Source organism: Acipenser ruthenus, chromosome 1 (assembly GCF_902713425.1).
Source record: "Acipenser ruthenus chromosome 1, fAciRut3.2 maternal haplotype, whole genome shotgun sequence".
Lineage (NCBI taxonomy): Eukaryota > Metazoa > Chordata > Actinopteri > Acipenseriformes > Acipenseridae > Acipenser > Acipenser ruthenus.
This window is the reverse complement of record NC_081189.1, coordinates 88,709,565-88,735,544: the sequence shown is the minus strand read 5'-3', so window position 1 is coordinate 88,735,544 and position 25,980 is coordinate 88,709,565. Positions and strand designations below refer to the sequence as shown.

Genomic DNA, 25,980 nt, shown 5'->3' with positions numbered 1-25,980 from the left:
AAAAAAAAAATCCCCTTACCATAACCATCACTTCTTGGCCAAACATAATCAAGGAGACTCCACATTATGAGTTCTTAGAGTGCAAATATATTAGCTGTGACTTCAGCAAGTGCCTGTCATGTTGAATAGTAGGAGAGAGAGTAATTATTGCCGAGAACCCATTAGAAGGATCCTTAGTAAAATAAGCTGGTGGAGCTAACTAATGGACTAACAGGCCACTGCCGTGGCTCTTCCTTTTCCATTTAGCTGCATGCCTATCCTTTCAAATCTGTTGACAAATCTCAAGGCAGGCAAGCAGGCATACCCAGTGCAATTAGCTGTATCTGTGGGACTTTATAAAGAGAGGGGGAGCAGGTAGACAACAAAAAATGATTTCTCAAGTGTTTGTGTGATGCACATGTCTGAGCTTATCTTCAAGGTAAATGTCCACTGGCCTTTGCTGCAGTGACACAAGCTTAGCAGTACTCCAGCTTGTTAGAGCGTTACCTTTTTTTTTTTTTTTTAAGAAATGGAGATGTTTCACAGACATCACTTCTGCAAGTGCATTTGGTTGTTTACTAATACCCCCATGTAGATTTGGCTCAAGGCAAACTCTACGCATAGCCCCTCACCGCTAGAGGAATGACACTTTCTGCAGTATAAATGTATGAATGTAAATGTATGATTTTATGGGTATGTAATAACACTGGCAGCTTTATTAAAAATGCTTTGAGACAAATCAGTATTTGCCTTGCTCGATGCTGATTGCATTTACAGTATAAGTAGTTTTAAGGGGTATCAAGTATGCAATTCAAAAGTAAGCTACAGTCTAAGCTTCATTTACTGTAAACAGCTTCTATATTCACCCTTGTTATGTGGCTCATTGCTTAGGATTTTTCAGTCCATTACCAAGTGCGATATTAATTGTATTACAGTACTCAGAAAAGCAAAGTCAATGTAAATTAAATATACCCCCTTCCCTCTCCCTTTGACCACAATCCTCTCACAGTATCTTAATCCAGGTGTAGAAAATGTTAAACTTTAACCGTATTATTTTTCAAACCACTGCGGGGATGTTTGTTTATTGTAAATTGAACTGTACGATATTAGCATTTTTTTTTTTTATCACAAAGAAAGGTGAATACTGGTAAGCAAGCATTTTTGTGACAGAATATTAGGATTTTGTAATACTGTAGTATAGCTAAAATAACTCCTATTCATGGCTTTAAAGCTATGAGATTTGAGTCTATTCCCACTGTGCTTTTTGAAAGCAATCACTTCTAATCTTCAAACAAGGCATGATAATTCATCATGCTGAAATGTGAGCTAGCATTATTCGAGTTTCGAACTATATAAACTGGGTATACATACTGTATATGTTTTACTCTGATGGTAATTATCCAAACTTGCATAACAAATAACATTTTATAATGACTCATTTTTTTTTTCAGTAATACCCCCCTCCCCCTCACACCCCTATAAAAAATAAATCAACACAGCAGCCTGACACCAACTTTTATATGTAGGGGATTTAAGATCATGTTTGTTCATGCTGATCACAACACACTGCTTGGCAAGAAGGCACACAATGGGTTAACACAAGGTGCTGTGTGAATATTTAGAAGACAACCTTGCTTTAAATGAGACACTGCTGGTAGCGGTAATGGGGAATTTGCAGTGAAGGGAAGGACATGCAATTATAATCTGGCGGGGCCCCACTGGACAAAAAGTGATTTACTTGAAAGCTGTCTTTGCACTCTGTAAATGTTCCTGTTATGGGCTGCTCAGCCTGTGACAGCTTTCCAGATGTCAATCAAATTATCATCTATTTACAGTTGATTTGGTCGTGTCATTTGCAATATTCCCCACGTTTCTGATGAAATTGGAAATCCAGATTCTTCTCTGGATTGCCCTGGCACTCGAGTGGGCAAACCTCTCTTTGCAAATGTCATGTGTCCGCTTATCAGCACTCCAAGGAGAGCGATCTTCCGTTCAGCTGAGTGAATCGCTATCAGATGCAAATCTCCCAATTGTCAGGAGACAGGTACTGCAAATTTTAATGGAGTTTGAGAAAACTCAGTTTACATCAGTGCAGCTAACACCAGGATAACAGTTTTTAATAACAAAGAATTCTAATTAACTATTGGGGGGGGGGGGGGGGGGGGGGGAATTTAGCTGTTTTTTAACTGTTTTTTATTTCTTTTTTGTTCTATGCTATATCCATGTGCAATTTTCTTATGCATTTGGATGAATAACCCTAAATAGGCAACAATGATTTTCTTTTTATTTTTTTGGGGGGGTTCTTTTTCATTGTATTTCATTGTGTTTTGTATGTAATAATGGTCTGGATTTTCTGCTTGTTAACTGTGTTGAAAATGCCCCCACATTAAAGTTAAATATTCAATTCTAAGGGGCATGCAGTGTGACAATAAATGTTATTTCAAATTAAAATGAAAACTTGGAAAATAGAGCATAACCTTAGATTTAAATTTGAATCAGGTGCTGCTATCCTTATAGCACCAAAAAACAAAACTATAAAAAGTGGGCAATTATTCAATCTTAACACTGCATAAAATGTCAGAAAAACTTCAGCACAGCTAATGTTTGTTTTGTGATTTTGAACTTTTTAAAAGCTGCTATAAAAAATAGCGTGGCCATGATTAGAATTTAATCCTCCATTTAATTGGTCAATAAATAACCCCTGTGGTAAAGTCAGGATTAATACAGGGTTAAAATACGTAGATTTCAAACATTACCACATTACTTAGTAAATGGTGACATTTATCAGTAAATCTTGAGATTTGCTAATATTCAAACTTTTACCATAACATATACAGCAGTCTTTAATTAATTCCTATGTTTTGAATTGTGAAAAACACCTGTCACTTGTTCTAATCTAGAACCAAAGAACAATAATTGAAGGCCTCTGTAGTAGCTGTTTGTTTCTAAGTTTAAGAAATGTTTTGTAAAGGAATGTTTTGTAAAATCCATTTAAATAATTAAATCCAGTTTGAAGGGAGGCTGTTAAACCTAAGAGAATGTTTATAAACTCTCTTAATAAAAAATCCTTAGAACAGTCCTTAAAGTTCTATTAAAATGGACTGTTAATTAAAGTCTGGAGTAGCATGTATTAATATGTTTCTTTTTAGTACAACTATATTGTTTCTACTATGTATGCTAAAGAAGGAAGTGTTAGAATTGGCATGCCAGAAAACAGGCCTGGTTTTATTAGGCAAATGGTAATTATTATAAACATCTGCCTTCACCATCACTAAATGTATACATATAAAAATGTACATAGTAGTTAACATTGTATTCTTTTTCTAGATGATATGTGGGCAGGGCACTGCTAATGTCTAACTTATGAAGTTACTGAAATATGCCACAGTACAGCTCATAAGAATATATACAGTACTTCTCTATTACAGTCAGTATGTGTGCGCCACTCTTCCCAATCTATTTTGTATTGCAGTATAGCCCTTGTAAGGTTCGTTTAAAAAATGTAGTGATGTGTTTCACAACAGATGTGGCAGTCTTAGCAGACACTTTAAGAGGCTTCAGGGGAGAGAGAAAAAAAGACACGATTTAAGAGTGATTTTACTTTCAAATACATTTCACAACTTAATCAGTTCCTTTTATCTCTTACGTTATAAAAGCAGCTTTCTACCGTGCTATTTTAATGGCACATAACGGGTATGCTGATGCACACGTCAATGCGATACAGGTCCAATGCATTCAATATTATTATTAGTTGTAGTCGTAGTACTAGTTATATCAATATTGTACAAGTAGGTCTTGAAACCGATATATCGAAGGTCAGAAAATCTCTTTACAAAATACATTTGTAAAATTTTACTGAATTTAATATTAATGAATAGTCAATAAACATATTACTTTGGAACTGTGTTTTTCCAGTTTAATATATTACTAGTAATATATATAAATTCCAGTTTAACATATATTTTTTCACACCAGTATGGTCGCCATTGCAAACCTGGTAAGAAGACAAGTCACGTCCAGTTTTTCTGCATTGGTAGTAACTTCATAAGACCTGGGCACCACCACTGCCCATATTTGGTGTAAAATAGGTAATAAATTGAGGCAAACACTGATGTACAAGAGTGAACTAATGGACTGCGGTAAGACAATAAACCCTTTTCTAGATGATCATTGGACATGTTGTTTATTGAGTGACAAATGAGATACCAGCCATTTAATTGACGATGTTCTGGAAATGAGGGAGCCTGATATGCTTGATGTTTACTATTGTAATCTAGTTTAAAAAGTAAATTCCCTGCCTGAATCACCGCTTTGCTAAATTGATGAGAAAATGTTTGCCTTTATCTTGCAACCTGCTTGCTGATACCACAGCCACTATACTGAACAAAGGACTTTACATGTGCTATCTGTGACTCCTGTGGGAACTGTTTTGTGGCTGAAGAGGTGGTGTGTGTGTTCAGCATGTCGTCAGATAACCAATAGTAAAAGAATGTTAAATGGGAGGATGTGCACTAGCAATATTAAGGAGCATCTGTTACGGCAGGGTGGTAAAGTTGAACTGTTGGGAACTGGCTTTCTCATTCAACTCCCTTTAAAAAGAAACTGTGCTTGAAGCGCTTACAATAAATCTTACTGTCTAGGAAAAGTATATCCTTTAACATCAGCACCATATGAAAGCATACTCACTACTAAACCACTTTCTGTCAGTCCTTATCAATTTTCAATACAAAGGTTACCCTTCTGTTAGGACCAGCACTATAGAAAGACCTTTTAATTCAGAATATAGAGTTACACATCCCAACGTGTTGCTACAACTGTTCACATAACGTACCTGTAATTTTTCTTTTCATTAACATCCTTACATTTATAACTAAAGTCTGTTTCAAAGCTCTTTTCAAAATGTCCGCTCTCGTGCACTGATAGTGTAAAAATTATTGCCCATATTGTCAAACAGGTAACACAGCAGTAACGATCCATGATGTGGTACGGAACAGAAAAGCCAGAGCACTTATGTTTTTTGTTTTTTTTTCTTCCTGCAAACCCCAGTGCCCCCTATTTTGAAAATAACTTTGAAACAGTGTAAAAGTGTAAAAAGTTGTCAGGATGTTAACAATGAAAAGAAAAATTACAGGTACATTATTTAAACAGTAGTAGCAACACATAGGGACGTATAACGCTATATTTTTCAGAACCCCTCTGACACTGGATGGGTGCCTGCTTCTAAGAATTATGATCTGAGGGATTCATTACAGAGGCTTACAAATCAGTTATTGGAATTTAAACAGAGCCTTTATAAGAATGGTTATTGGTGTGGCTCTTCTGTTTCTAGTGTGAGAAGATGAGGCATCTGTGCGCCTGAGGCTAAAGGTGCTCGATTGAAGTCCAAAAAACATGCCCAAATTAGAATTTTGCTCTAGACTTAAAAATCAGCTGACATATAATTTATAAAACAACTGAAAGACTCACTTAATTATGATTAAAGTGAAGAAGAAAAAAATGATGCAATATTGTATCTCTAAGCGTTGCTGCTAACTTAGTTGTTTGAGTCACTCAGTTCAAGGTCCTCTTTAACTGCAAAGGCCTTTATATATTTTCTAACTGCTCACTATACTCCATACTGCTGTAGTGCCTTCCCTGGTCCATTTCAGACCTGTGCAATGCTCTTATCATCCTTACAAATTCCTTTAAGAATAAGCAGTGGGTGTTTACTGTTAAATGTTAACAGGCAGACCTTAAGATGTAACAGAGCATGACTTGATAAATTGGCAAGAAGGTTTAAATGAACAGTGGTTAAGCATGGACTGGTGACTTAGCACACTGCAAGCCAGTGGCTTAACCACTAATCACAACATTGCCCATTACATGAATAAGTAATCGTGTACCATTTCATCCAAAACGACTTATTTCGTGAATGTAAAGAAACTGGACTGTCAACTATTTTCTAATACGATAGTGCGCACAGAAGGCTAAACTATGGCAGAATAACAAAAGAAACCAATGGATGTAACTTTATTGTACTGGATTGTGAGACACTGCAGCATATTGTATTATAGAGAAGACTGGGAAAATAGACTGCAGTGAGTTAAACACGTTTTAGTGTTTTAAAGGGTAGATCACACTTTAACTGGCAGTGTGAAATATCTGAGCTTGATTGTCATTTGAAGTTCAGGATCCTGGCTAAGGCTCACGTCACCACAGGTGTATAATGGTGTACACTTGAGAAGGAAGATGTTCACATCTTAAGCTAACGGATTTGGGGAGGTTTAATTTGGATAAAACCAGACCAAACTTCGCCTTTCTTGAAAAATAATGGCTTGTATGGAAAAAATAAAACCGGGCCTTATGTAACGACTGGTAAAGGCAGGCACATTAACTGCTTAGTTCAGGTGACATTAATACAAGTTTTACACTATGGAAAAAAAAAAAAACAACAACATATTAATTTATATTTGTATTAAGTGGAACTATAATGTTACAGTATTACAAAACACAATGTGTTTTATTATATTGGCTTTCTATTCAAATGCTATTGTTTACTATGTAGCTAGACTGCACTGTGGTATCATTTTAATCCAGCAAGGTCCACTATTTTATTTACTGTACTTCAGATACAAGCGTATTCATATTGAAAATGTAAGTACCAGATATCAGAATCTTTTAAAACACACTTTCACAGTTCCAACAAAGTGCTTCCAGATTTATTTTTCTTGCCTGGAGCGAGAAATTGGGAGCCTTTATAGACTGTTTAGTGCTAGTGTAAATTCAAACCAACCAGCAAATAAAATGGGAGATTTGGCTGAAAAAGGCATATAATGTACTACGGCTATATAAGCACAAAGGGAAATACACAGGAAAGGTACAGTGTACGACCAGACGCAGGAGCAGTCAAGCATAAAAGGGTAACATATAAAAAGAAAGTGAAGTGCTGTCCCTTTTCTGAAAGTATCAAAGTATTTGTACTTCCTACCTTTTTTTTTAAAGGAGAGTCAATTGAAAAAAAATACCGGGTGCTGTCAAAAGCTTTTCACGTTATTAGTTGAGTTCAAAGTCACCCAAAGGACAATGTGACAGGATGAGACAGACACACTCCAGCCATTACCACTTGCCGCTGCTGGAGGTATAGTTGGCCTCCAACTGAGGACATTGCTCTTGCTTAGTTAAGCAGAACATGTTTTGTACGCTTAAACCATTACACAACAATTAGGAGTTGATTTACTGTAAGTACAGTGGCTGGAGTTACATTTTTTATTTCTTGACGAGAAACGGGTACAATAAAAATAGAACACACTCTGTCTTCATATAAAACAAAATTACTCTACAGTGGAAATTTGATTCCATGCATTACCTTGGTTCTAAAGCCATTAGACCTTTTACTGCTAGAAATCAAAGTACTAAGAAATCACAGTTTGCAAGGGACTTCTTTATATATATATAAAACAAGCCCCCACCCCAAAAGTCTTTTAATAATGTAATTTTCAGTAACCCAGAATAAACACCAGTATGAGTAAGAGATCTCAACTTTTTTTTTTAATCCCTGGCACCTGTGTTAGAGTGTGGTGGGAAACCCTAGCACTAACTATAGCTTCTCAAAGTGGCAATTTAGACTACACGTCGGTTCACGTCGCTGTTTTTCAAATTAAAAATAAAAAAATATATATGAAGGAGATTCAGCATAAATGGACAGCATAATTTAGTCATTATACATGTATATGCAAGTAGCATTAATGTACCCATAAATACTTTTCTGACCATTATTAATAACAAAACTAACTCATACCCTATTCAGTTGAACTTGTGTATTTATATAAACTAAACTGTTGGCAACTCTCAATATTTACTGAAGTAGCGTATTACTACTGGGTACAACCGAGTCTCTGTATCATTGCTGCTGTCTGTTGCAAAGGTAAAAAAGGCACTTTTCAAATCTGTGGCCAGTTCGGCACTTGTATCAGATGCTAAAGTTTCAGTAATCGCAGTAGTTTTGGTTCTCCCACAGCCATACTTGGAGGCACATTCTAATTCAAATTCAAAAGAGGCTTTATTGGCATGACAAAATACATGAAATTTTGCCAAAACATATTAAACAACAAACATCAACACAACTCATAAATAAAAACATATCCCCTTCCTCCTATACAACCCCCCCTCCCCCTATATGCCCCTCCACCTCCTGTACCACCACCTCCCCCGCTCCGCTACCCCTTATATTTACAGTACCACAAGAGCAGTTGTGACTGGTCCCAGTGCAGAGCATCTTTGTGACATCTGAGGCTGTGGCAGGCAGCTACATACTGAGCAGCTAGTTCTGTTGTCTGCTGTCCCTCTCCTAACAGGACTAACAGTTCCTCTGTGTGGGAGTCTGTCCTGCCCCTGATGGGCAAATTTGTTAAAGTACATGTCCCTGGTGTGTTTGTATTTGGGGCAGTGTAACAGGAAGTGCATCTCTGTCTTGACCTCTCCCAGTTCTCAGTGACAGCACAGTCGGTTTTCTCTGGCGCTCCAGGATTTGTTATGTCGGCCAGTTTCAATGGGCAGGCTGCGGTCATTAAGTCTGTACTTGGTCAGGATTTGCCTCAGTTTTGTGTCTTTGACCCTGACCAGGTATTCAGCCAGGGTAAAGTCTCTTTTTAGGGTCCGTGACCACTCTAATTTGTTCTGTGTTTTTAATTTGTCTTTCCAATATGACGCATGTTTTTTAAATGTGTCAATTTTTGTCATTATTGAGTTTGGGAGTTGTTTTTCTTGGTGGTGTTCTGAAGCTCACAGGGGTTAATTTGGCTCTGTTGGGTCAGATTCCGTACCAGCTGGCTGAGGGGATTCTGTTCTGGGTGTGTCACTCTGCAGTGCTATGTGGAGGTAGGCATATGGAGCGGCCTGATTTTTTAATTTTGCATGCAAGTAGATATTTTATCATAAATGTTTGTTTTGAACTCTGAAGTTCTCCTTGACCGATTTCATCGCTCCAGATATCAATAAGTGCCTTGATTTTGGCATCTGATCACGTCGCTCCACGACCCACCATTTTATAACAAGCCTCAGAAATTGTATACGGTACAGCAGTATTGATAGTCGTTCTCAGCTCCTTCAGGCGCCTGTTCTGAGTACTGTATTTGTTTATTAAACCCACTGAGCGCCGCAGCGTCTGTTTCACCCACCAGTACTGCCTGTCTGTGCGTTCCTTTCTGGCTTCACAAGCTTATATTGGGTACTTTATTGTAACTTGCATAAAGAATTGAAGGCTCTGAAGCAAACAGTTAGCTAAAACTCTTGCAGGAATTGTGTTACAGGAGCAACGAGTAATGGATGAATCACAGCCCATTGACAATGTATTTTTTTATTGTTGTTTTATTTACTTTTAATATGTTTTAGACAGTGTATTTTCTTCTAATATTTGCAAATTTGATAGTCCTCAGTTCTTCACTTAAATTATTATCATGTACAAACAGCAGAATGTTTTAAAGTTTTTATGTCACATACTTAATATCAGGTTGATTCAAGAATCAGCATGAGAGCATTTATAACAAATAAAAACAAACAAATATTAAGATATACTATAAGGTTTCCCCAGTGTTTTCCATCATTGCTGTATCTAATTTGTACAAAATACACTACAAATGAGTGTGATTTATATATCATTTTAAATTCAACTACAAAATCATTCAGTTAGGGGTAAGGAAGTCAACGAGAGGCCCAAGATGAGATATCAATACCCTGGTTTCCACGGGAGTCCAAATGTAAGGCAGGCCAATTAAATCAAACCAAATACATCAATCTAAGGAAAAAGTTAACTGATCTATGTACTATTCACAAACTCGATTGGGCTACATCCATTGCCTTTACATCCACAATATTGTAGCCAATCAGCCTAAATGCATGTATTTAGATATTCAATGAATATGGGGAAAGTGTGGGGATTTTTTCAACACATACTGTAGCAAGCCATAAGGAAATTTTAAGACCACTTGCAATTATCAACCTAGGAATGCAAACCAATGGTAAGACCCGACTCCAGGAAAAACAATTCCAAGAAAGATGACTGAATTGGAATTTTCAATTTACCCATTCTCTCACACTGAGCTTAACCCCCATCAAGTTTTAAGAAATACTTACAGTGGAAAATACAACATAACACTACAAGGATATGCACCTCACCACATTTCAACCCAGTTGTATCAATGAACTACAGCTCTGTAAAAGCATTCCCCACATTCTAATTACATTTTCATACTGTAGACCCTCACTAAACATGACTACAGACAGACAGGTTGTCCGAATTAACGAGGTGTCCGGTTTAAGAAAAAAAACACACACACACACACATTTATAGTACTCAAATTATTTTAAATGTACTGTATCGCACTGAAATAACATTAATGCATTCTCTGTAAACATTACATTATGTAAAAATATAAATCTGTACAGTAGGCATATAAAGTATACAGTAGTAAAATCAAATTAATACCTAGCATACTTTCTTTTTACTTTAGCCTGTAGGCTCCCGGTAACACAATAAATCATTATGCCGCTGCATTGTACACATTACTCTACAATACGGAAAAAAAGCTTATTTTAAATTGAAACAAAATGATTTCAGCACATTTTCTTTTTTTACCCTAGCCTACACAATTACGGTAAAAATAATTTTATATGTCGTACTGGCGTAAAAGTCGCTCCCCCCTTTTTGAGACTTCAATTTTAGAAAAACACCTTTTTGTGTTTAAAATACTTAATTTATTTTTTTTCCTACATGCTCAACACCGATAAATAAAGAAAGCTACATTAGAAATAACCCTTGTTTGCAAAACTTTATTCCACTAATGATTTTACAGTGTTGTTTTTCGTTTTTAGTTAAACTGCTAGAAACTATTCATTTTTCAAAATTTAAAAAGTAATAATTAACAAAGCGTAAAATCAAGTCATACATCGCACATCACATCTGTATTAAAACTACCGGTATTTTATTTTAGCTTATCAAGCACCCAGACAAGATCAAGAACATATCTTCTTTGCTTTACTGAACATTTCTTTCCAAAACCACACTTGGACAACAGTTCCTGCTGCATTGGCTTTTACAAATTCATTGTATTAATTCAGATTTAAAATAACAGTATTAAACAGTGCTGCTTCATCAATGAAAAAGCAAAAAAGCCAATAAACTAAATCAGTGCACCATTTAATAACCAGTAAACAAAACATTTTACAGTGCAGTACAATTGCATTCAATTTCCAGCTGTGCAAATGTATTCATTTTGTTTTGTCAATCAGAACCATAACCACACAGATACTTTACAAGTGTACCACTGCGTTTCACTGACATGTAGAACAAGCTACAGTATGTATTAAAGTCATTCAAAGTACTCCATTCAAACAAAATGCTTTTTACAGCAGGCCATAAACACTTTCCTCCTATCAGTTTGTTTTTCTTTGTCCATTTTAAGTTTGTCTGTGTTTCGTCTCCAGTCACGTACTGTTTTTTCAGCATTGCGATTAACATGCATTTCGGCAAATTATTTCAAACCTGTTGAGTAGCATTTCCCTCTTTTTTTTCTTACTGTCCTACTTTATCCAGTCTCAAAGTCACCTGCATTATTATAGCACTGCAGTTACAACGACCGGAAGACTTGAAAAGTTTACTACTCGGTTTTCTAACCAATAGCTGTTTGGTATGGATCCCAGGGGCGGGTTCAGTTTGAATGTTGACAAATCAATGGCTCGGGGGGGAGGGAATAAGGAAATTCATGGAGACTGACAGCTATTTTGTTAACAGTAAGTGAAGCAGTATAGCTTTGACATTTTCGTCAGTCAAGAGTCTGAAAGCTTGCATTTAACATTCAAAATGACTAAGGGTATTGAAAGTAAGAAATGCAAACTTTTAATTAGAACAGTGGTTTTGTGTTTCTACCTAGCAACATGACCTGAATGCCGTAGATCCTGAACAAATAAATCGGGTTGTTGACAGTTGTGTGAGGCATAACCGTGGCTGTAGTATTCCCATTGTGGCGCTGGTACAGTAGTTAATATTAGACGCACACTGGTGCATACATCGCACTAGTGTATTAGTCGCTCCCCCTTTTTAAGGGCCCTGCAAAAATGCCTAGAAAATCGACTTATTTACAGTTTTTTACAGTAACACAAAATAGATCATAATGCCGCATTTACATGTTATGATACTGTACAGTACCTTACATATACCGCACACACTTTACAGAAGCAAATAAGTTTGGCTGCAAGTAAAAAACCTACTTGTTACTCTTGTTTTCTGTTGGTATGTCACTTTCTTTTCTTCGCAAAAAGCAATTAAAGACTTTAAAATTTGAATTTGAAAATGTAGTCCACATCTTGCGTTTTGAATTTTTGAAAGATTCTTGTCATTTTCCAGCCACTTGATCACAGAGTATTTGTTTATGTGCCCTCTTTTAGGGATTTAGTAGGCTACTTGTATCTGCTCTTCCGTTTATTCCCTTTCAAGTACGAAATGTAACCATTACCATATGGGTGAGTGTACCAGAGCTGTAGCAAGGACAATATAGCAGATCGACTGGAACGCTACAAGACCAAGCCGAGAGGCTTCCTTGTGTGTTAACATACGGAACCCCAGTAACCAGTAGCTAGGGCTAAAAAATTGAGGGAGAAACTAACCTCTATGTTTACGTTGTAAGGGTCGACCCTGAAGCCACCCTTAATACTCTTGTTCCAAAGACAGGGTTTTGCAGATCCACGACATTCAGTCTGTACAACCTCGTAAAGGTATGGGGAGTAGCCCACACTGCTGCATTGCAAATGTCTGTAACAGATGCATTGGAATAAAGCCCACAAAGTTGCCATGCCCCTGGTGCAATGGGCAGAGAGCTTTTATGGAGGGGGCAAGTTGGCTCGCTCATAGGTAGGGGTGTACCTAAATAGCGATTTTACGGAAATCTGGAAATTGAGGGGTCACCGTGAAATTCACTTTTTAGGGGCTAATGCATACCGGATAAGTACGGAGAGGAAAAAAAGAAACATTGTTTAAATGAACTACTGCACAACGCAAGCGACGCAAACTACGTATCTTTCTTCTGTAAATAGTTCTGCTGTATATTTCTGCTGATAATCTGTACATGCAGATGGAGGTAATTGTTTTGCACATCTTGTAATGTTTCTTTTGGAGAAAATACGATCGATCGCTATTTAGCTTCAGAATCACACATTAAACGAAAGGCTAGAGCGGATGCTGAACAGGAGGATATAGGAGGCTGTGTGGTCATAGGAGGCTGTGTGGTCCAGTGGTTAAAGAAAAGGGCTTGTAACCAGGAGGTCCATGGTTCATATCCCACCTCAGCCACTGACTCATTGTGTGACCCTGAGCAAGTCACTTAACCTCCTTGTGCTCCGTCTTTCGGGTGAGACGTAATTGTAAGTGACACTGCAGCTGATGCATAATTCACACACCCTAGTCTCTGTAAGTCGCCTTGGATAAAGGCGTCTGCTAAATAAACAAATAATAATGAACAGAACGTAAAATAAACAGTTTTCAGAAAACAAACGAAAGTCAGCGCAGGCAAAAAGTATTCCTGTTGGTTGTAGCCAAGTTAAATCAGTACGACAGGTACGATCTAGCACAGCCACCTCGCTTCAAACAACCTGCTGCTAGAATTTTACACCCGAATAGCCACGTTTTCTTTGTTTTAACTCGGTACTAATAAAATAATTTATTGTATGGGACAACTAACATGACAGCGATCGTGCTGCATATATTGCCTTTATTAAAGTATTCCTTACACTTCCAACCAATTCAGTAGATGCAGACTTGCAGTCTCAGTGTATGGGCAAGTCCACACCAGACAGAGAATGTCGACAGCAACTGCTGGGGGATATTGCATGCTTGCTTTACAAATTACAGCACTCTGTTTTAGTAAGGAAGCAAGTACCACTATTTTTAGGCTTTATAGTGCTCTGAAATATTATCTACTTAGGTTTATTTAATGTTTAAACAGGTCCGCGAAATGTCAGCGAAATCCTAATTTTATTCCATAACCTACCCGCGAAAAATACATAAATTTACCGCGATTTAAGTAGACCCCATACTCCTAGGCAGTTCTGACTGTGTCTGCTATCCATTTGAACAGCCTCTGCTAAAACAGGGCTTGACCACAGGACTTCGCCCCATAACAGACAAAAAACAGTTCGGACTGCCTCCAACTTTTTGGGTTCAGCAGGGAAACACCCACACTTGATAGGGAACAACCATTTCTTTTGTTTTGTTTGTTTTTTCAGTGTGTCTCTTTGGATCATGCAATTCACAGTGACCTAGTGTCCCATTTAATTGGTTATTACTGGGGAACATACGTTGTGTCCGGCATATCCAAATGTACGGCATAACGATGTTTGTATTAGCGAGGGACTACTGTCTATACTATTTTACTGTCCTCTAACAATTTTGTAAATGTTCGCAATTGTTCTGGGAGGTTCATGTATTGTGTTCAATTCATTTTTGACATGTGTTAAGGTACTTTGACCTGTGTTCAGAAACAGCTCTCTAGCTCAAGTCAGCTTTTGTTTCAGCACAGACAAATAAACAAGAGTGACAGCGCCAACTAGCGAACATTTATTTTTTATTGACTGCAATACAAAAAGAAACCTGACTCACAGCAGTTCTTCACCAGGTGGCGCTAGCTCTTACAGCGATTAGAGCTGCTCTTGTACTCAACTGCTCTTGAACTCAGGTCAAAGTATCTGAACACAGACTGTGAATTAAAACATAATATTACAATAAGAATCACACAGAATGACGGGAAACATCATAAAACATATTAACATGTAATTTGATGCTATTTACTCTTTAAAACTACAAGTGAAAAACCGAAAAGTTGACCCTGCTTCAAGGAAATGTAATTCTGAGGTAAAACTAAGTGTTTTACTCTATTCTGCAATTTACTATTTTTTGAATGGAGAAAAAACTGTTCATGTTACAAACCCCCCCTCCAAAAGTAATTTAAACAAATGCATTCATTAGTGTTAGAACACTGATATGTCACATTTTTTATATAGTTCTAAGCCCTTATTCCATTAAAAAACGTAGACAGTTATTTAGCTGACTGCCTATCTAGCTTGCTGTACCCTTTCAATGTTTCTGATTCACATCACTCTGTGTAGTGTTGGAGTGCCCTCAAGGCACCTCAAACCTGGGCTGTCACATCTCGTCACTGCTTAACTGGCCCTAATGCCATGCCTGTTATGACAAGAATCAGCCACTTAAGGCACCACACCTCGGCCCCAATACCACATATTTCAAAAGGAAGAACAAAAAAAAGAGTGTGAGCTGTAACAGCCCTGGCTGCACCAGGTGCCAAGTAAGTGAGCTCCCTCTCTCTCCCCCCGCTTCTCTTACAGGGCATTACAATTAATTGTTTTATTCAGCAACACCAATTACAGAACACCTTACTGCACAAGTACAGCATGTACTGTAAAATGAGTCCGCCCTGCTGTCAGGAATCACTCAAGCAGGACATTAGGAGTTATCCCAATTTTTTTTTTTTTTTTACAGAAATTAAAACTGATTTACTGTCCAATGGTTTCAATTTTTTTTTTTTAAAGGCATGAGCACATAATAATGTTACAAATTAACATGTGAGGTATATTTAAAGCTACAGTGTCCTAAAATCTCTGTTTAAGTTTTATACTAAAATATGATTTCTGGTTAACTACATACATTATTTTATAATGTACCTTTCTGTGAACTATTCTTCATTCTGAGTGGTTCTTTATTCAATTACTCAAATATTTGTGTTAAGGTTCTTTTGCCCGAGGTCAGAGATCAGGAGCCGCTCTTCAGTTCTAGTTGCCTACCATAGACATATATTAAGTAGGATAGATCAGCCAAATGGTCTTTATACTAAGAAGTGGCAGCACCATCTAGTACACAGTCGTGTATTGCCACCTAAACAGAAGGAAACTTGATTCAAAGTGGCAGATCACTAGATGGCGCTGGCTGATCTGGACAACATTTTTGCTGGCTTTGATTATGTTACATATATATTGTAACACATCAGGGAGGGGGTTAGTGTCCTCCCTGAAGAAAACATGTGCGTATGCACATTTTGTTTTATCGTTTATTGGTTCATTATCACCCGCACCTGAGCGATATTGTAAATTAATGCCAGGCGCGGGGTATTTAAGACGTGCAGCCTATCTGTACGGGGCTGCTGAGTAGAAGGAAGCAGAAGAGAGGTGCTCTGCTTCCGAGCAGTCGTAAGCGTAAGCGTAAGCGTTGTATTGAACTTGTGTAGTTTTTGTGTTTTTATGACAGGTAAACGGCTTAGCCGTCCTGCGAGCTAGTCAGGGACCTGCATAAAATGTGTAGTAAGTGCTCCAAATCGGAGTTAGGTGTTTGTTTGTGTTTTGTTTATTTTTTGTGTGTTTATTAAAAATTAGCGCAACCGCGCTTAAAACTCCATTTCTTGTGTCCTGGGTCGTACTTTTAAAGGGGCAACGAACCCGAGTGAGTGCCGGGCCGTTACATATGGTGTCAGAGTGTGTGGGCGCCCCTACGACCCGAAAAGAAATGGAGAGTATTGAGGAGTTAATTGCGCGAATCAACCGCAATACTGCTGCGCAGATAGAGCAGACAGCGACATGGGAGAGACAGATGAGCGAGATGGGGTTGGCACGGCCGAACAGACAGGAGCGGGAGCCAACCGAGTTGGAGCTGTTGCTCCAGAAATGGGAGCAGGCTAGCGCAGCTCCACAGTCTCCCGAGCCAGAGAGGGAGGAGCTGCAATCGCCGCTTCCAGAGCCCAGAGGTGAGAAGCCGCCGCTTCCGGAGCCCAGAGGAGAGAAGCCGCCGCTTCCGGAGCCCAGAGGGGAGGAGCCGCCGCTTCCGAAGCCCAGGGGGGAGGTGAAAAGCATACCATCCACCACAGCCCCGACCACCACCCCTACGGTCCAATCCAGCACCGCTGCGTCCAGTCCCTCACCCCTTGCTCCAGGACACCCGGCCGGTCTTCCTGGACCTCCCTGCACTTGGCCTGGAGCCCAGGAGTCTGCACCATCGGCCACAGTTCTGCCCCTGGTTCCCTACTCTGCTCTCCCCAAGCACCCAGACGTCGCTGGGCTGCTGCCAGATGTCACTAGTGCTCCCCCTGTTCGCTGCTAAGCTCCCCCTGGGTGATCGGACATCGCTGCGCCGGTCCCCAGGTGAAGACCTCTGCCCGCTGCTGCAGCCGCCTGTTCCCCGGCCGTCGCTTCGGTCGCCCGTCATCCCGGTGGGGTCCCATGTCGCCGGTTCAAGGTCCCTTCCTGGACGCGCCGGAGGAACCGACCCACCCTCAAGCTCGCCCGTGCAAGAGGGCGAAAATTGACATTTGTGGACTCGAGGGTGGGTGGTTGTGTTTTAGGGGAGGGGGTGGCCTTGGAATGGCCGATCAGTGTTGCACACTTAAGGGGAAGGATGTGTAACACATCAGGGAGGGGGTTAGTGTCCTCCCTGAAGAAAACATGTGCGTATGCACATTTTGTTTTATCGTTTATTGGTTCATTATCACCCGCACCTGAGCGATATTGTAAATTAATGCCAGGCGCGGGGTATTTAAGACGTGCAGCCTATCTGTACGGGGCTGCTGAGTAGAAGGAAGCAGAAGAGAGGTGCTCTGCTTCCGAGCAGTCGTAAGCGTAAGCGTAAGCGTTGTATTGAACTTGTGTAGTTTTTGTGTTTTTATGACAGGTAAACGGCTTAGCCGTCCTGCGAGCTAGTCAGGGACCTGCATAAAACGTGTAGTAAGTGCTCCAAATCGGAGTTAGGTGTTTGTTTGTGTTTTGTTTATTTTTTGTGTGTTTATTAAAAATTAGCGCAACCGCGCTTAAAACTCCATTTCTTGTGTCCTGGGTCGTACTTTTAAAGGGGCAACGAACCCGAGTGAGTGCCGGGCCGTTACAATATATATATACATATAAGGAGGTAAGATGGTCCAGTGGTTAAAGAAAAGGGCTTGTAACCAGGAGGTCCCCGGTTCAAATCCCACCTCAGCCACTGACTCATTGTGTGACCCTGAGCAAGTCACTTAACCTCCTTGTGCTCCGTCTTTCGGGTGAGATGTAGTTGTAAGTGACTCTGCAGCTGATGCATAGTTCACACACCCAAGTCTCTGTAAGTTGCCATGGATAAAGGTGTCTGCTAAATAAACAAATAAAAATAATTACTTTCTTTCACACTGGCACTCCTACCCATGTTCCGACTCAGGTTATGGTCACAATCGCTCATAGTGTGAAACCACGTACCTGGGTCATACCCGGGTTGACATTTGGGCCAACGGTTCAATCCAGAGAAGAGAAGCTTGGATGAAAGTGCCCGTAACAAGCTGCTTCCAGGGCATTGATACACACATTGTGTACTTGCGTCTGTCACCCAGGTCAATCCTGCTTTATCAAAAGCAGTGTGAAATCCAGGTAGAGTATGCAAGTGTGAAAGGGGCTTTAAACTGAAGAGCAGCTCCTAAAATCAGGAGAAACCTTAACACACCTGAACACACATTTATAAAAACAAAATAAAAAAGCATCTGAGTATTGCAATAAGAACTTGATTGGATGGGTCAAACTGGCTACGTCAACTTCTTGTCATGCATAGTGTCTATTGTAGAATGACCTGTACCTCTGTAACACCCTAGTGATCCAACTATAGACGGGCAAGCAGAATGTTTCACTTTATGATGTCACACAAAGCACAAAACACCACCACGGATGCCAATTTGCTTAATTAGTAATTAGGAAAGCATGTATTAGTTAAACTGGGTCTTGCATATATTATCTTTTTTTTTTTAAAGAGAAAGTTAATATCAGGATGGGCCCTTTAATAAATAGAAAGAAGGCCAAGCACTAATGGGAGCTCCTTAAGTAGTTAAGTTTGATTGTAGATAATTGGCTAACCTCTACTAGTAACTGTTATTTTGGGGCAGGAAGGTGCAGGAGCTGGAGATTTGATGTTAAACTGTTTGACCAAGCTAAAGTGGGTTTTTAGCTATCAGCCTAAACCTGCCATCTGGTGTAAAGCTGACTGCACCCCAGATGTGTTCAAACAAATCACATTCTTTTTGTTGTCTGTCAAAAGTGTGAAATGTTACAAGGGCTGGAGCGCTGTCAATTACAGGAGACGTGTAGCATAGGTACATTTTGTCATCAAGGAATGTAATTAGTGTGCTCCGAATCCTATACTTTTTGTTATGGAAAATTTGATGTAATGGTATGCTGTGCGAGTGGGTCCAGCTAGGGTGTATATTAAATCTATATTTCTAAAGTACGTCCAGAATGCCCCCCAGAAACCAAAATTATTTGATACAGGAACTGCATTTCACGTACTGAAAATGGTTTATTTTCTTTCAGCAAAAACTTTCTACAGTTATTTAGGAAGTTCCCCCAAAACTCATTTAGAACTCAAAACAGGGCTATTATATATTTAGTTATGCTATATCCGCCTAGAAAATACCATACATACAAATTGAATCTAAATGGCCAAAAAAATACAGTAGGAGTGAAGATAAGTTTGTTTTCAGATTTTTATTGGTCTCCTTTTTTTTAAAATGATCTGTACCCATTTTTACAGCTTTTTCTCCCAAATTTGACCTTGCTTAATCTTAATACTCCAGATGTAGTAACACTTGAAACTGCTATTACAATTAATGTGTTATTGCGTGTACTGTAAACAGTTCATCTTTCATGTAGTGTGCTTCAGTCTTGTCAGGTATGATCGAGCACTGTAGGTTTACGTTTACTGTTTGCTACCAGCTTCTGCCATTTATAGCCAACTGGCAGTTTTTATTTGAAAAAAAAAAAATAGCTTTCTTTATTGAATGTCTGTGTATTTTGCAAAGTTTAGAACTGTGATAAGCATGTTAGTGCAACATTGTGGAACTAATACAGTTTCAAAACAACAACAAAACTGATTTTAGTGAAAAACTGCTCACATTTGATTTATTAATGTGTGTATATAGTTCTTGTAATAGCAAAACAACATTATTCTGCACTTAAAAATAATTTAAACAGCTGTTTTTGAAACGGGGCTGCAATTTGTGTGTTCCCTGCACTCATTTTAACCCTAATGTACAGTATGCGAGGGTCTTTTTCGTTTACAAAGTTTTAAGCAGATAATCCCATTAGTGAAATATTGTAGTAATACTATTCTGTTTAAACCCTTACATGTATAATTCCAATCGCTTCATCATTGCAATGTGGTTGTGGCATGATTTTATATGTAGCGCAAGGTACAATTCATTTGATGCAGCTGTTTTTATACTGGCTAAGGCCAAAGCTGCCTACATTTCAGTTCATAGTGTGACTATGTATGAAAAGGCTTGAGTATCACAGCGATTATAATGTGAGATAACACCACTTTAAAGTGTGTTTCAATGTTGAATTTCAATGAGACGCTTAAAATGTAAGAGGCTGTTGGTCAGTTGTTAAATACATAAAAGATACTGGATGATCGTTAATGGTGTATGTTTTTTATTTGCCGCAGGAGGATGTCCCAGTAAATCACGAGCCCTGTTAATGGCCTCTTCAACCATCACAACCATCTGTTTAGTTAGAACCTTGAGGTATATCTTCAACAAGTCGGTTCTCATTTTGTGTTGCTGCTAAAAATCGTTGAAAGACAGAGACATCATTTTTTGTTTTCTTTACTGTATTTTGGTTTTCATTGTCTTCAAGGAAACATTACATTTCGTCAGTATCTACTGAATATGTCGTTCATTTTCACTAGGATGGTCTCTCTTGTTTCCTACAGTTACCGGTGTTAATGAAGGGGTTACAGGCTGGGTTACAGTCAGATGCAGGCAGATCAGTAACTGACCTTTCTTGACTAAACTCGTTCTCAAGGAAATCAGGGTCCAAATCAAAACAATAGAATTTAAAGTTGTTTTAAAACACGTATTGGTGTCAGTATTGTTTGAACTACTGAAGAGCAGCTCCATCCTGAATTTCAGCAGCACGACACTGGATAGGAATGTAAACAAGGCACATTCGAAACTAGCCTTGATAAGCATGTTATCCGACTGCATCCCACGTTATATATACCCACACATGGTGTGAACGTTGATACAAAACGTTAAACACGCTGAACAAGTACACCATGCTGTATTTTAGTTACGTTTTACCAATGTACAGTACCAAGACAATCACATTGCTGAGAATTATAAACACCCAGTTTTCTATTGTAAAAATAAACACAAACAATTTGAAATGAAGAAACCTATAGAATAATAACCATACCAAGTTGCTCTTTAAGGATTCTCTCATTGCAAGGTTTACTTTATCATAAAATGTTTTACTGCACTGTGTAAATGAAATTTAACTTAATAATATAGCACATAACAATCCATTCTAGGGTTATTTGTTTAATTTCATAGTGCGAAAATCAGGACCTACTGAAAACTACAGCTGTGCAAAGGGCATCTGGAATGGCACATTTTACATTATGGCTATTTGAATACACTCCAAATTTAGCCTTTCTATGAAGATATACTTTCTGTATTGAACACTGCTGCAGTGTTTGACTATCTATTTAGGTATTTGGAAGAGATTGACTATTTTCTCTCTGGCATCAGCGCTTATACTTTTTCACAAATCAGCAGGGTTTTATTTTGCATCATGTTCACTGAAATGGTGGTAATAATGGGCCATAGTTATAAGCCTGTAATGGACTCTTTTTTGATTAATTAATTCAAGTTTGCAGTTGACAACACTGTTTCTCAACTGTTTTGCAGGCATTTCGAAGTTGATTCTCATGTTTAAAAGCATGTTTAAATGTAAGAATATGTTTATAACCACATTAAAAAAAAAAAAAGTCCTTACAATAGTCTTTAATGTGTTGTGAATAGAGCCTGAACAAATGCACCTTGCCAACAGTACACCTACTGTCCTCTTCCTGTCTTACCAATCTTAATGCAGCCTGGCTTGTAATGGGGCAGTGCACCATTTATCAAGGATTACATTTACATAACAATTTTGTTACATGTAATGTCAGGCACAGCACAGGCCATTTACACAAGTGTGTGCTACATAATGCAACTTGTTTTTAGGTGCCTGAGCTTGAAGTACAATCAGTGTAAACTGATGGGATTATGGCAAGCAATGACTCATGCTTCTAACTGTCTAAAGGCTCATGTACTGTACTTTCCTACACAGTGAATGCACAATGTTATTCTTTTATATCAGTACTGTATGTTATTATATAGTTCCCATTTAAAGAATACAGTATTATTATTCATACAACTATGAATGATCAGTGAATATTCACAGTGAAAACCACAAACAGAATGCTTGTAAGCATGCCACAGACAGAAGACATGAAAGGTTAAAGTTTAGGTGTGTGTGCGACTGATAGCTCCTGGCAGCTGGAACTGTATATTCTGACAAAATTGGCCAGGTGTACTAGGATTTTTCTCTCAATATTTTCTCTGCCAATCACTACCACTACAGTGGAATTCAAAGTGTAATGGCACCCCTATGTACTGTGAAAGACCTTCAGAGAGGTTGTATCTGCATGTTAATGTGATGGTCCTGACCCATTACATTACCTATTCTGGAATGTTAACTGTTGTGGGCAGGCCTGTTAGGAGCAGGTGACAGGTTTGTCTGTTCTTAATCTTCACTCCTGCTTTAATGGTAAGGATAACAGCGAGGGACACAAATCCCCTGGTGGAGCTGAATGCATTCCAAGATCCCAGACCCACTCTGAGCAGTAATCCCCTGCAGCTGGAACTTACTTACCACCATGCCCATCTAATACATTTTTTAAAAGCTACTCACCAGTGACAAATGTAAACTGGTCCGAGTAGCGATTTTCCCTCACCCTTTTGCTAACCCCCGAGATCGACCATTCCAGTGATGGATACCGCCGTCAAACTTTTTTTTCTGTCTCTTCCATTTTATTTAGCATTCTGGCAGGAGCAGGAGAGTAAGGTGCTGCACTAAAAGTGAGTAAAAGCTTTTTAATCCCAGCACTGCTGTCAGCATACAACAACAAACGCTGATCCTAAATACAAATACTACTCCCATGCTGCAGAGTCTGTGATCTAGAGCTGCCACTCATTAACAACACTTCTTCCTAGCTGGTTTAAGACCTCATGTTAGGAATATTCTTAATGAAATTACTCACTTGAGTTTAACTGTAAACTGGTATAGTGTGTTGTTTTTGTTTTGTTTTTTTCCCCCATTTGGCTTAATCCTGTGTAACAAACCTACAACATACTGTTGGTGAGAGGTCTTCAAGGTCAGAAATGAATTTCTCTCATCTTTTAGTCTCTAATAGAAATGTAGGAATGTGCTGTCACTCAGTAGTTGGGGCGGGTTTAAAGTATTCAGAACTAATTAACGATAGATACAAGTCAGGAAGGCGGGACATTTCCCAGCAGTACAGGGAAATGTATTTATTATTATTATTGTAGTAGGTTTTATTTTTTTTTAATGTGAAAAGGGTAAAGTCAACGTGAATAGATTAACCATTCCCACAGTTTTTCCGGTGTTTTCCGGTGTTTATTGGCTATCCACCAATTTAATTTTTTTTTGTATCAGGGGTGTTTTATCGGGTTTTATCAGTTAAAACTGAAAATCAGAAGCCCTAAGCATAAGGTAATCATGATACCATCTTAAATGTTTTCAATCTTGTAATAAACATGGGTTTTCTGCCAGGACTTCCCTTAAACACATACATATTTAAATGTCTTCAACAGAAAACACAGAATTAAATATACTAGGTGGGAATTCAGTTAAAAAAAAGGTAATTGTAGGCCCCAACAGAGTGCCCTCTTAAGTAAAGGCATGATGTGTCAACAGCTGCAATTTTATTTTTACAGAGCTATTATTACAGTAATTACAGACTTGTTAATTGTTTACAGCTACTTAAACTCTTCTTGTCGGCTGGTAATAGTGTAACGCTTTGCAAGACAAAAACAAAAACAAACCTGAAAAACATTTGCCTTAAGTTAAGGTTACATCAGGGGGTCATAATTCTGCCTTGTACCTACCATCTCAGGCTGTGTGTGATATACTTTGGCATCTTTTAAAATCTGCTCTGGCCTCTTGTACGAGGGACTATAGTTAATATTGCGTGACTAGCAGGAACACAGCTAGACAGGACAAACAGCCCACAATAAATGAAAACCTGCTCTAATAATGTGACCTTTAGGTGTGCCCTCCAGCCCTCCTGAGGGCAGGTATTCTGAGCTGCCTTGGTGACCAGTCTCCGTGGTATCCTAGCAAATGGAATGTTGAAATGGACAGTGGGGGTCTGCTGCTGTAAAAGCAACTTCATGAAGAGGTGAAGTAAACTGGATATCAGCTTCAGGGTTTAAAATATCCTTTTGGGGAACGGGGGACGGGGGCACCTTAATGCATTGAGCGTGATGGATATTTAAATTAAACCACTATCAAAACCCTTGTATTAAGATAAAATGTCCTTATCCATTTAACTATAAATTATATTGTTATAGTATAACCGATTCTAACTGTACCCAATTTTAAATCGTTTTACACCTTCTTGAAGTGGATATGAAGTATACTCTCATTTTAAAACATCACTAACTTTAAAAAGTATCTACACGAACAAAAACAGTGCGCTGCAGTTCTGTAAATACCCACATTAAAATACTGTACAACGTGGGGCATTTCAGTCTTGCTTATATGCCTACGAACAATACAGTACATTGTCATATACTGTGTTAGCAATATAATTGTTTTGATATATTTAACTATAATTGCATTCCACATACATAAAGCATGCAGTAACTAAAAACAGCACTGCCGGTCACTAATTTACATACTCTAAATCAAATACATCTGCATCCATTTACCATTTTTAATTACACACACCAGTTAAAAAATGTTTTTGAGTTATGGAATTGCTATTGTGAACAATTTAGGTCATAAAATATTAAACTGACTAAAACAAAGTGATGCACCAAATGCAAAATCATTAAAACCACAAAGCTGTTTCCCAGACTGACTTATCTGGTTGAGAGATTATTTTAGACTCTGCATTTATACAGCAGTCTGAGCTAACCCAAGTCACACCCAGAATACAGCATTTAAAATGTTAAGACATGATACAAGATGCAGCTCTTGGAAACTTTAAAAAGCAGCAAAGAGGGTTCTGGGTGGTTAAGTACATTCAGTGAAACTGTTTGTTAATTTATACTGAAAAAAAACCCCACACATTTAAAGAGACGTCAATGATGTCTCTTTAAATGAATTGATCTACAGTTCTGGTGGTCTTAGTCCACTCCCAAATGGACAGACAATAAAATGTGGCCTAAAATGATCCTGTTAAAGCTGGGAATAAAGTATTTAAAAAAGTATTTCAATAACAACATTTTTATAAGTCCCTGTTTTCACTTTTGACTCTTTTGAGAAACTTTTTTTTTTTTTTAAAGTACTGGTTATTTCACCTTTGAATATCCACTAAATTTAACAATATATTTCTGTGTGCTACTAAATAACAGACTTTTTAAATTAAATTACAGATTATTAAAATATCTAAATATGTGAACGATTTTTTAAAATTATTTTTACATGCATACAAAAAAAAAAGCAAAAACATCCGTCTCCGACAGAATTGAGAAATACTAAATCACAACATTATGCCTTGTACCGTGTTACCACCTTGCCAGAATTTGCACGAGTTTCTAAATTAAGAAGTGAAAAACATCTCTGTCTGTGTGGGATTTCTATATAAAAGAAGATCAACACAGCCGCTCTTGGTCCCTTATTTACCCTGGCTGTCAAAAAACTTCAGTTGCTATGGCCACTTTGTTTATTGTGACGACGCAACAATGGCAGGGATTATATACAAAGAAAAGTGCAGTGTCTACTTTATGTGCTGTTCTTTTACCTGAAATACCAAAATTACTGTATGGCATCCTTTGTTGTGCAGTTCATTCAGTGGGGTGAAGTAAGGGCTTCACAACCTATTCTTACTTCTGCAACATTTTTTAACTTTAATACAGTCTTACATATAACAGCTTTGATAAAGTTTTGAAA

At 38.3% G+C, this 25,980-nt stretch overlaps 1 protein-coding gene across 1 annotated transcript in view; it reads right to left on the bottom strand.

The window, feature by feature from the left end:
• The window catches only part of LOC117420412 (basonuclin zinc finger protein 2), a 289,953-nt gene that overhangs the window by 223,822 nt on the left and 40,151 nt on the right, over positions 1–25,980 (bottom strand). The window lies entirely within an intron of this gene.